At 45.0% G+C, this 13,707-nt stretch overlaps 1 protein-coding gene across 3 annotated transcripts in view; it reads right to left on the reverse strand.

Annotated features, from left to right (window-relative positions):
- LOC139274688 (centrosome and spindle pole-associated protein 1) overlaps positions 1 to 2,676 on the reverse strand; it is a 355,670-nt gene extending 352,994 nt beyond the window's left edge. For 2 of the 3 annotated variants that reach the window (XM_070891381.1, XM_070891368.1), the window contains exon 1: positions 2,538 to 2,676. The gene's annotated coding sequence lies outside the window, so the exon portion shown is untranslated. Of the gene's footprint in view, positions 1 to 2,154; positions 2,184 to 2,537 lie in introns of those variants that run through there. The other variant, XM_070891373.1, reaches the window with a different exon arrangement.
- Positions 2,677 to 13,707: the final 11,031 nt, after the last annotated feature.

Below are 13,707 nucleotides of genomic sequence, written 5' to 3' on the forward strand. Positions count from 1 at the left end.
TGCAACCTCTTCCAGCAATTATGCCCCTTCTCTTCATTCTCTAACTGTGACCTTTTGTGCAACCCACCCTCATTTCACAACACCACTGGAGGCAGAGCTTTCAACGACCTTGACCCCAAAGGAGTCCCTTCTTTAACCCCTCTACTTCCCTCCCTCCACCTTTAGAAACTTGTTTTCAACCAAGCTTTCAGTCACCACCTAACACTCACTCCATTGCACAACCCATTTTCCTTTATCTCATTTAATTCTTTATTCTGTTCCGCCCCACACCACCACCTTCCTCTCTCCAACTTGCAAAGTTGACATTGTTAACGGTTCTCTCTCCTCAGGTACTGTCCTTCTCTCCTTCAAATCTGCTGTCATCACCGTCTCCTTAAAAAAAAACCTTGACCCCACTGTGCTTGCAAGCTACCGCCCCATCTCCAACCTCACTTTCCTCTCCAAAGTCCTTGAACGTGTTTGTCATCTCCCAAATCCATGTGCATCTTTTCCGGAACTCCATGTTTGAATCCCTTCAATCTGATTTCCGCCCCTGCCACAGTACTGAAACAGCTCTCATCAAAGTCACAAGTGACATTCTTTGTGACTGTGACAAAGGTAAACTATTCCTCCTCATCCTTCTCGACCTGTCTGCAGCCTTCGATACGGTTGACCACTCCATCCTCCACCAACGCCTCTTCACTATCGTCCAGCTGGGTGGGACTGCACTCGTCTGGTTCCATTCTGATCTATTTAACGTAGCCAGAAAATCACCTGTAATGGCTTCACTTCCCACTTCCACATCGTTACATCTGGTGTCTCCCAAGGATCTATCCTTGACTCCTCCTATTTCTCATCCATATGCTGCCCCTTGGTGACATCATCCAAAAACACTAGGTCAATTTCCACATGTATGCTGATGACATCAAGCTCTACCTCACCACACTTCTCTCGAACCCTCCACGGTCTCTAAATTGTCACTGTTTGTCCGACATCCAGTACTGGATGAGCAGAAATGTTCTCCAATTAAATATTAGGAAGACCGAAGCCATTGTCTTTGGTCCCCACCAAAAACTGCATTCCCTAGCCACCGAATCCATCCCTCTCGCTAGCATCTGGACTGAGGCTGAACCAGACCATTCACAACCTAGATGTAATATAGGACTCTGAAATAAACTTCAAGCCACATATCCGTGGCATAACTAAAACCGCCTTTTTCCACCTCCATAACATTGCCCATCTCCACCCCTGCCTCAGCCATGCCTTTGTTATCTCGAGACTTGACGACTGCAACTCACTCCTGGCTGGCCTCGCACATTCCACACCACGTAAATGTGAAGTCATCAAAAACTCAGCAGTCCATGTACTAACCCGCACCAAGTCAAGATCACCCCTGTGCTTTCTGACCTACACTGGCTCCCAGTTAAACAACGCCTCGATTTCAAAATTCTCATCCTGGTTTACAAATCACTCCATGGACTTGTCCCTCCCTATCTGAAATCTTTTTCAGCCTCACAATCCCACAAGATGTCTGCGCTCCTCAAATTCTGGACTCTGGAACATCCATCATTAAGGCGTGGGCCCTAAGCTCTGGAACTCCCTCCCTAAACCTCTACGCCTCTCTTTCCTCCTTTAAGACGCTCATTAAAACCTACCTCTTCAAACAAGCTTTTGATCATCTGCCTTAATTTCTTCTCTGGCTCGGTGTCAAATTTATCTGTGTCTGTAACACTGTTGGCGCCTTGGGACGTTTTACTAATTTAAATGCGCTATATAAATAAAAAAATTATTATTAAGACGCTCCGTAAAACCTCTCTCTCATCTGCCGTAATTTCTTATGTGGCTCAGTGTCAAATTTATTTATTTTTTGTCTTATAACATTCCTGTGAAGCGTCTTGGAACGTTTTACTACGTTAAAGGCGCTATATAAATACAAGTTGTTGTTGTAGCAAAGCACTTAGTAACATTTTCTACATCAAAGCATTATATAAAGGCAAATGTATCTCTATAATCAAGATCTAAAAATACAGATAGGTTATTTTCCAACAAGAAAGGGAAAGAGATGGAAAATAACCTGGCTCCACAGAATGGCGCACTCGTTGTCAGGCAACTTTAGTACACAAACCTCATCTGCACTGAAACCAATCCCCTGACAACTTGAAGTTAGTCAGTTACCTTTACTGTTAAGTACATTTTGTAGTAATTATTTTTTAAGCAGCCGTTCACCAACGGCTGCGGACGAAGCGAAACATAAACGTGCAGCACGAGTTGTCAAGACGATGAAACGTACATCGAAGGGAACTCGCTGTATTGGGCTGAAGCCGAGCAGCCAGGCAACGCGGATCGGCGCTACCACTCCACAACGCCGACCGACAAACTGCGCTCGCCTTCCAAGCGGCCAAAGCAAACGGCTTGCCTGTCAACACGGGGCCGTGAACAAAGTCATCACCCGGGGTGGGGTATAAACAGTAAAAATAGGGAAAGCGTGGAACAGAAACGGACAAGACAACGGGATCAAGTTCTTCTCATTTTGGCAAGGCTCCTGAGCAAAATATTACCTTGAAAAGAGAAGACGAGTTTGCCGCCGGCTGCTTACACTCTCCGCTGCCCGCTCCTCGCGCTCTTCACTGAGGATTTAAATCAGGCTGCGCGACAGCCACGCTCCGCACCACCAACATTCCATCCACTTCTCACTCCTCCTACTCTCACTCTCCAGGCCCATCATGCATCGCGGTCTGTTCGGAACCAACCAACCTTTTTTTTGTGCCTAATAACAGCGGCTTTAGCAAATGGAGAGCCAAGAGTGAACTGACTGGAGCTGAACCGTTTCCGTGTCTACTGGTGCTTCCCTGCTGGGCTGGATGATATAGAGCTCGATCTCTCGTCGTTTATTTTTCTTCCGTCATTTCTCATTCATTTTTATACTTAGTCATTTGTTCTTTATTTTTCGCAACAATTTTATGTTTATTTTGTTCGAGTTTTTTGTTTATCATCCCCAGTCACGTTTTGTTTATTTTTAATTTTTCCAATTGTTTACTTTTATTTAGTTTATTTCCCCCAGCGATCTTATGTAAGTGACAGCACTGAACGATGTTCAAGCTCTACTCCAAGGCTACTCTGCTCTGGCGCTTATGTGCAGTATTGAGGGAGTGTAGCATTGTTAGATGTGTACCATTCGGATGAAATGTTAAACCGAGGCCCAATCCACTACCTCTTACATATATGTCAAATATCCCATAGCTCTAGTTGAAGAACCGTGCAGTTGCCTCAGTATCCTATCCAACATTTATTCCTCAATCAGTGTCATCTAAAACAACTTATATGGTCATTTATCTCATTGCTCTTTGTGGCACTTTGCTGTGTGCAAATTTGATGTACATTTGCCTACATTGCAACAGTGACTAGACTGCAAAAGTACTTTGTTGGTTATGAAGCACAATGGGACATATTACGGATGTGAAAAGTGCAATATAAATTCAAGTTCTTTGTGTATTTTAAATCATAATATCACCAAAAATATTCCAAATTATACTAAATTCTGTTCCATTTCATACTTGAATGTGCATTCTTATATTATAACTTTGTATACTACACAGAGGTGATAGAAGACATTTTTGAAATAAATAATTTATTGCATTAAAAAGAACCATTTTTATATTTTAGAAAAAATCATTGCCTACACGTGAGAAATTAGAATATTCTATTTTTAATAAGCACTGAAAGATCCCACAAACAACAAATTAAATGGCCAGATCATCTGCTTTAGGTGTTGTTTGGGGGCTAAATGTTGGCCAGAACACCTGGACCCCAAGAGAACAGGCTCGAGGGTTTAAATGGCCTATTCTTGCTCCTATATTCCTAGATCTCTGCTGCTCTTCCGTGGAATCTTTTACGTCCACCTGAGAGGGCCGATGCTGCCTCAGTTTGACATCTCATCCGATGCAGAGATTGTCAGTCAAAGGCTAGCTCAGCTCATTATGAGGGGTTTTGCTAGAGCAAGTAGGAGAAACTGTTTCCGCTGGCAATTTTGTCGGTAACCAGGGGTCATAGATTTAAAATAATGGGCAGAGGAAGTAGAGGGGAAATGAGGAGAACTTATTTTCACAGGGGATTGTTAAGATCTGGAACGCACTACCTGAAAGAGTGGTGGATGCAGATTCCATATGGAATTTCAAAAGGCAATTGGGCATGTACTTCAAGAGGACTAATTGACAAGATTATGGGAAAAGGCTGGATTGTGGGACTTAATTGGACAGCTCTTTCAAAGAGCTAACAGAGGCACGACGGGCCAAATGGCCTCCTCCCAACCCCACTTCCTTCTGTGTCCCCTCCTTGAAAAACTCCCAAGTCACTTACAACTGCACTTTCAAATTCCCAACTGTCTCGTCTTTGGCCCTCCATTCACCATGACATTTCTGCAGCTACCAATCTGCCCAATCACAACCTCACCTCGACCTTTAATACCTTAGTCCCCTTTCATCATCATAGAAAGTCCCTCGAAATCGAGGAAGACTTGTTTCCACTCTAAAAATGAGTTCTTAGGTGACTGAAAAGTCCAATACGGGAATTACAGTCTCTATCACAGGTGGGACAGACAGTCGTCAAAGGAAAGGGTAGGTGGGACTGGTTTGCCGCACGCTCCTTCTGCTTGGTTTCTGCATGCTCACAGCGATGAGACTCGAGGTGCTCAGCACCCTCCCGGATGCACTTCCTTCACTTAGGGCGGTCTTTGGCAAAGAACTCCAGGTGTCGGTGGGAATGTTACATTTTATCAAGGAAGCTTTGAGGGTGTCCTTGAAACGTTTCCTCTGCTCACCTTGGGCTCGCTTGCCGTGCAGGAGTTCCGAGTAGAGCGCTTGCTTTGGGAGTCTTGTGTTAGGCATGCAAACAATGTGGCCCGCCCAGCAGAGCTGGTCGAGTGTGGTCAGTGCTTCGATGCTGAGGAGGTTGGCCTACTCGAGGACGCTAACGTTGGTGCGTCTGTCGTCCCAAGGGAGGATCTTGCGGAGACATCGTTGGTGGTATTTCTCCAGCAAGTTGAGTTGTCTACTGGATATGGTCCACGTCGCTGAGCCAAAAAGGAGGGCGGGTATCACTACAGCCCTGTAGACCATGAACTTGGTGGCAGATTTGAGGGCCTGATCTTCGAACACTCTTTTCCTCAGGCGGCCGAAGGGCGCACTGGAGACGATGTTGAATCTCGTCGTCGATGTCTGCCCTTGTTGATAATAGGCTGCTGAGGTATAGAAAATGATCCACGTTGTCCAGGGCCACACCGTGGATCTTGACTGGCAGGGAGTGCTGTGTGGCGGTGTCAGGCTGGTGAAGGACCTTTGTCTTACGGATGTTTAGTGTAAGGCCCATGCTTTCGTACGCCTCACTGAAGATGTTGACTATGATTTGGAGTTCAGTCTCTGAATGTCTGCAGACGCATGCATACTGTAGTTCGACGACAGAGGTTGGGACAGTCTTGGATCTGGCCTGGAGGCGATGAAGGTTGAACAGGCTCCCACTAGTTCTGTAGTTTAGTTCCACTTTAAAACATTGCTAACTCTCACCTTGGTCATTTCCAGGTATGGCTCTCAACTCCGCTCCCTTAAGTCCAAGGGACGCAGACTTGAAAGTTTATGGCAGACAACTGGGTTAGCCATTCATCGGCAGATCTAGCTGGACTACATAAAGCACTATCGTGTCCTGCTCTCCTCTGACAAAACTGCTCACTACTCCAGGATCATCCTGAATGCAAAGATAACCCCCAGCTTCTCTTCACTACAACCATCTTCTTAAACCCCATTCCTCAGCTTACTCTACCCTCTCCTCCAACAACAAGTGTGAGGAACTCATGGATTTCTTTGTCACTAAGATAGCGACTATACATTCAACTGCTTCTGCTGCTTCCTTCCCTCCCCCTAGCCCATCAGGCCAAATGTCCCCAAGGTACCTCTCTCCCCTAGCCCTGAACTTGCATTTTTCTCTTATCGGTTAGCTCAGATTCCAAAAGATCATGCTTGACCAACTTTATTGAATTCTTTGAAGAAGTAACAGAAAGGTTACATAAGGGTAATGCAACTGATGTAATATATTTGGATTTACAAAAAGTCTTTGATAAGGTACTGCATAATAGACTCATGACTAAGATCAGCACATTTGCAGTTAGGAGATAAGTAACAGAATGGATAGCAAGCTGGCTACAAAACAGAAAACCGAGACTAGGGGTTACATAAGAACATAGAAACATAGAAAATAGGTGCAGGAGCAGGCCATTCAGCCCTTCGAGCCTGCAGCACCATTCAATAAGATTGTGGCTGATCATTCACCTCAGTACCCCTTTCCTACTTTCTCTCCATATCCCTGATTCTTTTAGCCGTAAGGGCCATATCTAACTCCCTCTTGAATATATCCAATGAACTGGCATCAAGAACTCTCTGCGGTAGGGAATTCCACAGGTTAACAACTCTCTGAGTGAAGAAGTTTCTCCTCATCTCAGTCCGAAATGGCTTACCCCTTATCCTTAGACTGTGTCTCCTGGTTCTGGACATCCCCAACATTGGGAACATTCTTCCTGCATCTAACCTGTCCAGTCCCATCAGAATTTTATATGTTTCTATGAGATCCCCTCTCATCCTTCTAAACTCCAGTGAATACAGGCCCAGTCGATCCAATCTCTCCTCATATGTCAGTCTTGCCATCCCGGGAATCAGTCTGGTGAACCTTCGCTGCACTCCGTCAACAGCAAGAATGTCCTTCCTCAGATTAGGAGACCAAAACTGAACATAATATTCCAGGTGAGGCCTCACCAAGGCCCTGTACAACTGCAGTAAGACCTCCCTGCTCCTATACTCAATTCCCCGAGCTATGAAGGCCAACATATCATTTGCCTTCTTCACCGCCTGCTGTACCTGCATGCCAACTTTCAATGACTGATGTACCATGACACCCAGGTCTCGTTGCACCTCCCCTTTTCCTAATCTGCCGCCATTCAGATAATATTCTGCTTTCGTGTTTTTGCCACCAAAGTGGATAACTTCACATTTACCCACATTATACTGCACCTGCTATGCATTTGCCCACTCACCTAACCTGTCCAAGTCACCCTGCAGTCTCTTAGCGTCCTCCTCACAGCTCACACCGCCACCCAGCTTAGTGTCATCTGCAAACCTGGAGATATTACACTCAATTCCTTCATCTAAATCATTAATGTATATTGCAAATAGCTGGGGTCCCAGCACTGAGCCCTGCGGCACCCCACTATCACTGCCTGCCATTCTGAAAAGGACCCTTTTATCCCGACTCGCTGCTTCGTGTCTGCTAACCAGTTCTCTATCCACATCAGTACATTACCCCCAATACCATGTGCTTTAATTTTGCACACCAATCTCTTGTGTGGGACCTTGTCAAAAGCCTTTTGAAAGTCCAAATACACCACATCCACTGGTTCTCCCTTGTTCACTCTACCAGTTACAGCCTCAAAAAATTCCAGAAGAATTGTCAAGCATGATTTCCCTTTCATAAATCCATGCTGACTTGGACTGATCCTGTCACTGCTTTCCAAATGTGCTGCTATTTCATCTTTAATAATTGATTCCAACATTTTCCCCACTACTGATGTCAGGCTAACTGGTCTATAATTACCCGTTTTCTCTCTCCCTCCTTTTTTAAAAAGTGGTGTTACATTAGCTACCCTCCAGTTCCTTGGTACTGATCAGAGACTTTTGCAAAATGATCACCAATGCATCCGCTATTTCTAGGGCCATTTCCTTAAGTACTCTGGGATGCAGACTATCAGGCCAGGGGGATTTATCGGCCTTCAATCCCATCAATTTCCCAAACACAATTTCCTGCCTAATAAGGTGGGAAATTGTGTTAGGGAAATTGATGGGAATCCTCTTTCTCACTCGACACTCGGTCCCCTAGTATTTTCGGAAGGTTATTTGTGTCTTCCTTCGTGAAGACAGAACCAAAGTATTTGTTCAATTGGTCTGCCATTTCTTTGTTCCCCATTATAAATTCACCTGAATCTGACTGCAAGGGATCTATGTTTGTTTTCACTAATCTTTTTCTCTTCATATATCTATGGAAGCTTTTGCAGTCAGTTTTTATGTTGCCAGCAAGCTTCCTCTCATACTCTATTTTCCCCCTTCGAATTAAACACTTTGTCCTCCTCTGTTGAATTCTAAATGTCTCTCAGTCCTCAAGTTTGCTGCTTTCTTTGGCCAATTTATATGCCTCTTCCTTGGATTTAACGCTATCCTTAATTTCCCTTGTTAGCCACGGTTGAACCACATTCCCCATTTTATTTTTACTCCAGACAGGGATGTACAATTGTTGAAATTCCAGAACCAGGGACATAGTCTAAGGATAAGGGGTAAGCCATTTAGGACTGAGATGAGGAGAAACCTCTTCACTCAGAGAGTTGTTAACCTGTGGAATTCCCTACCGCAGAGAGTTGTTGATGCCAGTTCATTGGATATATTCAAGAGGGAGTTAGATTTGGCCCTTACGGCTAAAGGGGTCAAGGGGTATGGAGAGAAAGCAGGAAAGGAGTACTGAGGTGAATGATCAGCGATAATCTTATTGAGTGGTGGTGCAGGCTCGAAGGACCGAATGACCTACTCCTGCACCTATTTTCTATGTTTCTATGTGATCTTTAAATGTTTGCCATTGCATATCCACCGTCAACCCTTTAAGTATCATTCGCCAGTCTATTATAGCCAATTCCCATCTCATACCATTGAAGTTACCTTTCCTTAAGTTCAGGACCCTAGTCTCTGAATTAACTGTGTCACTCTCCATCTTAATAAAGAATTCTACCATATTATGGTCACTCTTCCTCAAGGGGCCTCGCACAACAAGATTGCTAATTACACATCACACATCACCCAATCTAGGATGGCCAGCCCTCTAATTGGTTCCTCGACATATTGGTCTGGAAAACCATCCCTAATACACTCCAGGAAATCCTCCTCCACCGCATTGCTACAAGTTTAGTTAGCCCAATCTATACATAGATTAAAGTCGCCCATGATAACTGCTGTACCTTTATTGCACGCATCCCTAATTTCTTGTTTGATGCTGTCCCCAACCTCACCACTACTGTTTGGTGGTATGTACACAATTCCCACTATCGTTTTCTGCCCTTTGGTATTCTGCAGCTCTACCCATACAGATTCCACATCATCCAAGCTAATGTCCTTCCTTACTATTGCGATAATTTCCTCTTTAACCAGCAACGCTACCCCACCTCCTTTTTCTTTCTGTCTATCCTTCCTGGATGTTGAGTTCCCAGCCTTGGTCACCCTGGAGCCATGTCTCCATAATCCCAATTATATCATATTTGTTAATAGCTGCCTGCGCAGTTAATTCGTCCAACTTATTACAAATACTCCTTGCATTGAGGGACAGAGCCTTCAGGCTTGTCTTTTTAACACACTTTGTCCCTTTAGAATTTTGCTGTAATGTGGCCCTTTTTGATTTTTGCCTTGGGTTTCTCTGCCCTCCACTTTTACTTTTCTTCTTTCTATCTTTTGCTTCTGCCCCCATTTGACTTCCCTCTATCTCCCTGCATAGGTTCCCATCCCCCTGCCATATTAGTTTAACCCCTCCCCAACAGCACTAGCAGACACTCCCCCTAGGACATTGGTTCTGGTCCTGCCCAGGTGCAGACCGTCCGGTTTGTACTGATTCCACCTCCCCCAGAACCGGTTCCAATGTCCCAGGAATTTGAATCTCTCCCTCCTGCATCACTCCTTAAGCCACATATTCATCTTAGCTATCCTGCTATTTCTACTCTGACTAGCACGTGGCACTGGTAGCAATCCTGAGATTGCTACCTTTGAGGTCCTGCTTTTTAATTTAACTCCTAGCTCCCTAAATTCAGCTTGTAGGACCTCATCCCATTTTTGACCTATATCGTTGGTACCTATATGCACCACGACAACTGGCTGTTCACCCTCCCCCTCCAAAATGTCCTGCAGCCACTCTGAGACATCCTTGACCCCTGCACCAGGAATGCAACATATCATGCTGGAGTCTCGGTTGCGATCGCAGAAATGCCTATCTATTCCCCTTACAATAGAATCCCCTACCACTACAGCTCTCCCATTGTTTTTCCTGCCTTCCTGTGCAGCAGAGCCACCCATGGTGCCATGAACTTGGCTGCTGCTGCCCTCCCCTGATGAGTCATCCCCCCCAACAGTACCCAAAATGGTGTATCTGTAGGCAACATACTCCTTAGGAAATAAGTGTATAAATGGGGTCAAGGAACAGAGGGATCTCGGGGTAGAGATGCACAGATAACTAAAAGTAGCGACACAGGTAAATAAGGCCATAAAAAAGCAAACAAAGCATTGGGGTTCATTTCTAGAGGGATAGAATTGAAAAGCAGAGAAGTTATGTTCATAGAATAGAATCATAGAATCATAGAAATTTACAGCACGGAAGGAAGCCATTTCAGCCCATCGTGTCTGCGCCGGCCGACCAAGAGCTATCCAGCCTAATCCCACTTTCTAGTTCTTGGTTCGTAGCCTTGTAAGTTACGGCACTTTAAGTGCACATCCAAGTATTTTTTTTAATGTGGTGAGGGTTTCTGCCTCTACCATCCCTTCAGGCAGTGCGTTCTAGACTCCCACCACCCTCTGGATCAAGAAAGTTCCCCTCATATTTCCTCTAAACCTCCCCCCGATTACTTTAAATCTATGCCCCATGATTGTTGACCCCTCTGCCAAGGGAAACAAGTCCTTCCTATCCACTCTATCCAGGCCCCTCATAAACCTGTATAGAACTTTGGTTAGACCACACTTGGAGTACTGTGAACATTTATGGTCTTCATATTATAAAAAGGATATAGAGGCACTGGAGACGGTGCAAAACAGATTTACTAGAATGAAACTAGAACTGCAGGGTTATACCTATCAGGAAAAATTGAACAGGCTGGGGTTCTTTTCTCTTGAAAAGAGAAAACTGAGAGGTGACCTGATAGATTATGAAAGGGTTTGATAGGGAAGGTGTTTACACTTGCAGGCAAAACCAGAACGAGGGGTCATAAATATAGGATAGTCACTAATTAATCCAAATGGGAATTCCAGCAAAACTTCTTTACCCAGAGAGTGTTCAGAATGTGGAACGTGCTACCACAGAGAGTAATTGAGGGGAATAGCATAGATGCATTCAAGGGGAAACTAGATAAGCACATGAGGGAGAAAGGAATAGAAGGATATGTTGATGGGGTTAGATGAAGAGGGGTGGGAGGAGGCTCGTGTGGAACATAAACATAGGCATGGACCTGTTGGGTCAAATGGCCTGTTTCTGTGCTGTAAATACTTTGTAATTCTTTGTAATCTCTCCAGTCATAGCCAGAGAATCACCTACCATGGCTTCTTTCCCACTCCCACACCATTACCTCTGTGTCCCCCACAGATCTATCCTTGACCCCTCCTATTTCTCATCTGCATGTTGCCCCTCAGCAACATCATCGAAAACATGTCAGGTTCCACATGTACACTGATGATACACAGCTCTCTTGACCCCTCCACTGGCTCTAATTTGTCACACTGCTTGTCCAACATCCAGTGGTGGATGACAGAAATTGTCTTTGGTCCTCGCCACAAACTCCGTTCCTCGCCACTGAATCCATCCCTCTCCCTGGAAAATGTCTGAGACTGAATTGACTGTTCACAGCTTTGGTGTCGTATTTGATGAGCTTCCAACTACATAACTGCTCCATCACCAAAATTGGCAACTTCCACCTCCGTAATATCGCCAAACTTCACCCCTGTTGCAGCACATCTGCTGCTGAAACCCTCATTCATCCCTTTGCTACCTCTAGACTTGACTATCCCTACACTCCCTTGGCCTGCCTTCCATCTTCCACCCTCTATAAACTTGAACTCATCTAAAACTCTGCTGCCTGTATCCTAACTCGCATCAGTCCCGTTCACCTATCGCCCCTGTGCTCGCTGACCTACATTGGCTCCCGGTCCGTGAACAACTCAATTTTAAAGTTCCCATCCTTGTTTTCAAATCCCTCCATAGCCTCGCCCCTCCCTATCTCTGTAACCTCCTCCAGCCCTACAACCCTCCGAGATCGCTGAGTTCTTCCAAACAGGTCCCTTGCGCATCCCCAATTTTAATCGCTCCACCATTGGCGGCCATGCCTTCAGCTGTCTCGGCCCTAAGCTCTGGAATTCCCTCCCTAAATCTCTCCGCCTTGTAGAATTTACCAATATTTCGCAAAGATTTCCTGTACCTGTCCCCTGCAGAGGAGAGGAATCCCTTTTTGGACTTTTAAAATGAGTTTAAAGGGCAGATGAGGCCTGCAGGGGATAAAAGGGGATGCATTCATGGAGACCCCCCCCTCCCAGTGTTTGGACTCATAGGAACGCGAATTTAATTTGGAACTCGATGAACATTTTGGTATCCTAGGAAAAACTCTGAGGAAGATACCTAAGAGCTTTACAAGTTTAAGATCTCTAAAGGAGCATGTTGGAAGAGACTGCCAGAATAGAGGGTGGGACTTCACTCAGGAATTGGGTATTGGAGCTAATTCAATTTGTCTGGGAGAATGAGTCAATCGATAACTAACAAGAACTGTGAGGCATAAAAATTCGCTCCCTAGGACATAAACGCATCAAGAGCTATCAGGCTAATCACCGGAGCCCATTATTGGCATGCATGTGCAAATAGACCTATAGAAATCATGGGCCCAGCCAAACGGCCCAAGAGTTGAAACACTGCTTCAACAATGCCAACCGGTGATTTTCCACATTACCACATCATAATCAAATTACTGCTGAACGAGCCCGCCAAATTTTGACAAAGAAGAGAGCTCAAAACTAATGAGCAGCTCCCTTGAAACAAAGAGCTGGGCCAGATTTGGCGGGAGATAAGGAAGCCTTTTTGGGGTATACCTATTTCCAGTTTTACAAGGGAAATGGGACAAGCAGCAGGAGGTGGGGAGTGAAGAAATGGAGTAGTGGAGAAAACTACAAGAAACCATCAAGGACCGACCGAGCACGCCAACAGCAAGAGGCCCACGAAACGGAAAGTTGTCAGCAACCAAATTGACAACCCGGGCCACCACAACCAGCGAAACGACCAACCGAAACCAACTCAGCAAAAACCAAAGAATCGACATTTATTTCCATTCTACAATCTACTTCTGAACGACCAACGGGTGAGAAATTACCAAAAAGGACTAACAAACTATTCCTAACCAAAGAAAGTGGGTACTTACCCCATACATCCAAAACGCGACTTACCGCATCAGCAGACTCACCCCAACTGAAGACTACGCAGTCTGAAGTCCTCTCCTCCGTCTGGGGTATGGCTCACCTCGAAGGCAAAGTGCAGCGAACCCCAAAACCGCAATTCACCGGCAACTGTCAAAAGGGATTGGTGAGCATAACTCCCTGAGCCCCCAGAGCTATAACTTAGTTAGGGGAATTGGGAGGGGGAGGCTGGAATAACTTGTGTAAATGTATCTGCATTCTCCTCTTTACCCCATTTGGAGTTTAAGCTGTATTCTTTTCCCCACAGGCTGTATTTTGACATTTTATTCAATGTGTTGTACCCCTCAGTGTGTATTGGTATTACTATTCTGTGTGTGTTATTAAAGGTGTGCCTTTTACTTCCTTTTAAACACAATAAAGCCATACCGGCTTCCTACCTTGAAACTGATTGTCTGTCCAAGTCTGTCACAGTCCCTTCATAATTCCAGAGTCTAGAACCAAG

Source organism: Pristiophorus japonicus, chromosome 1 (genome assembly GCF_044704955.1).
Source record: "Pristiophorus japonicus isolate sPriJap1 chromosome 1, sPriJap1.hap1, whole genome shotgun sequence".
NCBI lineage: Eukaryota > Metazoa > Chordata > Chondrichthyes > Pristiophoridae > Pristiophorus > Pristiophorus japonicus.